This window comes from Neovison vison, chromosome 10 (assembly GCF_020171115.1).
Source record: "Neovison vison isolate M4711 chromosome 10, ASM_NN_V1, whole genome shotgun sequence".
NCBI classification, from domain to species: Eukaryota; Metazoa; Chordata; class Mammalia; order Carnivora; family Mustelidae; genus Neogale; species Neogale vison.
The window spans coordinates 31,641,255-31,644,860 of NC_058100.1; positions in this window are offsets into that span (position 1 = coordinate 31,641,255).

Below are 3,606 nucleotides of genomic sequence, written 5' to 3' on the forward strand. Positions count from 1 at the left end.
TGATCTGTGATTTGCTATTTCATTTATTTCTGTTTCCCCTGAAGTTTAATTTAAAAAAATGGTTTGGTATCCTTTTTTCATTTGTGCTTTGTTTGGAACTTGGTCACACTGTAGCCGGATTCTGCAGGCACACAGTCCCGAATAAATTACCATATGTCACTGCTGTGAGGAATCTGAGAAACAAAGACAGAGGATCACAGGGGAACGGAGGGAAAATGAAACAAGATGGAAGCAGGGAGGGCGACAAACCGTAAGAGACTCTTCATCTCAGGAGACAAACAGGGTTCCTGGAGGAGAGGAGGGGTAGGATGGGGCGGCTGGGCGGTGGGCACTGGGGGGATGGCATGTGCTCTGGTCAGTGCTGTGGAGTGGGTGAGCCTGACGACCGACCCACAGACCTGCTCCCCTGGAACAACAGACGGTCCGGAATGTATTCCCCAGTTCGGCTTCTGTTCCTCCTCTCCCTCGGCCCTCCCTGCCCGGTACTTCGGTGGCTAGTTTAGTCCCCCAGTGTTGGCTGTAGGATGAGTTAGTGTTTTTGAAAATAGAGATACCTGCCATTAATCTTTCCATGTATTTTTAAGTGCCATGTGTCCAATACGGCACTAGGCAGAAGGGGTTATAATAATGAGCCGTATGTGTCTTTACAAGAGTTCAAATTTAATGGAGACAAAGTAAAAATAATTACAAATTTTAGTAAGTATAATGGCAATAATAACCAGCTTCAGAAGGTAACGAAATCACCATTAGTAGAGGTAGTCAGAGTCTTCTGAACAGGGTGTAGAAAGCCGCAGAGACTGTCACTCCTAACTTCACAAGGAAAAAAGCTCGAGAACCTATAAAGTTGCACATTTTCTTGAGCGTGTCACCTGAGGTCGGGGTGATAAGCCCTCCAACAGGAGATGGGACACACGCACGTTTCATCTTAGAAAGACACAAGTGGCCACCATACAGGCAGCCAACCACACTCTAGAATGCGGAATTCCTAAGGGAATTTAAGAATTTGGGATAGCTGAGATGGTCTAATAAGGGGACTTAACGCGCGCGCGCACACACACACACACACACACACACACACACCACTTTCCCAGTGGCCTACAACAGGGAGGGCTCATAAACCCTGAGGCAGGGACGCCTGGGTGGCTCAGTTGGTTAAGCCACTGCCTTCGGCTCAGGTCCTGGTCCCAGGGTCCTGGGATCAAGTCCTGCATGGTGCTCTTTGCTCAGCAGGAAGCCTGCCTCTACCTGCTTTTACCTGCCTCTACCTGCCACTCTGCCGGCTTGTGTTTTCTCTCTCTCTCTCTGACAAATAAATAAAATCTTAAAGAAGGAAAGAAAGAGAAACCCCAAGGCAGGGCAGGGGACCCGAAAGTCCCTGTCAGTGGTTCAGGCTTGCAGGAGGTAATTGGCTACTGCTGAGGGACAGGTGGCTAGGAGACCCTGCCCACTGCCCCAGACCCTTGTCTTGAAGGATGCTAACGCTTCAGGCTGCTGAGGGAGGTGTGCCAAATCATCACCCCCACCAGGGTCAAAACCTTTTATTTCTAGGGAAGGAATAAAGACAATCCGTTTGCCTCTGGGGAGTAGGAAATGTTCTGCTTTTGAACACAGGCAAAGAACCATTACTGCTGGAGGAGTGCCAGTGCCTTCAACCTTGGAGGAGCGGCAGGAAAATCTGGGCCCAGGATCCCACGCGGATAACGAGACGATCTGCTGCCATTGTGGGGTGAGCATGAAATTCACACAGCAGTACGGTCTTTAAGTGTACACAGAACATTCTCCAGGGTGGAGACTATTCTAGGCCATAAAGCAAACTTCGATAAATAGAAAACACTTGACGGCATATGAAGTTTGTCCTCTGACCCTGAAAATTAAACTAGTACAAGCCAGTAACAGAAAGATATCTGGGAAATCCCAAATAACTTCCCTTGAGAGAAATTAGGAAGGTAAATGAGTTAATGGAGACAAATACCATGTTTGTAGAATGAAAGACTCAGGACGTTAATATGCCAGTTCTCCCCAGATTGATCTTTAGTCAGCGGAATCCCATTCAAAATCCTAGCAGGCTTTTCATTAGAAATTTATCAGCTGATTCTAAAATGTATGGAAATCCACAGAATCTAGATAGCCAAAACAATTTTGTAAAAGAACAAAATTGGAGGATTCAAATTACCTGATTTCAAGACTTCGTCTAAAGCTACAGTAACCAAGACTGTGGCAACCGTGTTAGGATTGACATTAGGATCCCGTGAACAGGACAGTGACTCAGACTGACCCACACCGGGGCACTTGGCAGGCTCATTCGGTAGAGCATGCAGCTCTTGACCTTGGGGTTGTGAATTCAAGCCCTACACTGGGTATAGAGATTATTAAGAATAAATTTTAAAAAAAACCTGATCTACACTGTATGTTGGACTGATTTTGAACAAAACACAAAGATAATTCAGTGGAGAACAGTCTTTTCAACAAATAGTCCTAGAACATTTCGACGTCCACATGCAAAAAAGTGAATCTTGAATGTTCTCTCACACCATGTGCAAAAATTACGTCAAAATGAATCAGAGGGAGTGCCTGGGTGGCTCAGTGGGTTAAGCCTCTGCCTTCAGCTCAGGTCATGGTCTCAGGGTCCTGGGATCGAGCCCCCCTGCTCGGCGGGAGGCCTGCTTCCCCCTCCCCCACTCCCCTGCTTGTGTTCCCTCTCTCGCTGTGTGTCTCTCTCTCAAATAAATAAATTGTTTAAAAAAAATTTTTAAAGTCTTAAATATAAGAAAAAAATTGATAAAATGGTCTTTATTAAGATAAAAAAAACTACTTTTTGAAAGACACTCAAAGAATATCAACAGATAAGCTACAAACTGTGAGAAAATATTTCCAAGACATACGTGTGACATAGGACTTTCATCTAGAATACATAAAGAACTCGTGCAGCACAAAAATAAAACATAACCCAATTTAAAAATGGGTAGAAGTTGTGGCTGGTAAATAAGCATGTGAACAGATGCTCAAAGCCATCAACTTTTAGGCAAATGCAAATAGCTTCAATGAGATACCACTGCACCTTTTATAATAGCTAAAACTTAAAACGGATGAGACCAGTATCATAAGGGTGTGAATCTCATCTGTTGCTGGTGGGAATGGGAAATCGTTCAACCACTTTGGAAAACAGTTTGGCAGTTTCTCTCTTTTTAAAGAATTTACTGATTTGAGAGAGAGCGTGGGCACACGTGCGAGAGAGCAGGAGCAGATGGGGGGGAGGGTTAGAAGAGGGAGACGCGGACTCCCCGCTGAGTAGGGAGCCGACCCGAGACTCATCCCGGGATCCCCCGGTCGTGATCTGAGCCGGGGGCAGACGCTGACTGAGCGCCGGGATCCCCCGGTCGTGATCTGAGCCGGGGGCAGACGCTGACTGAGCGCCAGGCCCCCAGTCTGGCAGTTTCGTACAAAGGCAAACTTTCACTTCCCTTTCAGCTCCGCAGCCCTACTCCCAGGTAAAACGTACGTCCACACAAAGGCCTCCGTGCACATTTTCCCAACAACTGCAGTTGTCCTAACGGCCGAAAACCGGAGGCGGGGCAAGTGTCCGGAGAGAGACCGCGGTCCGTCTTC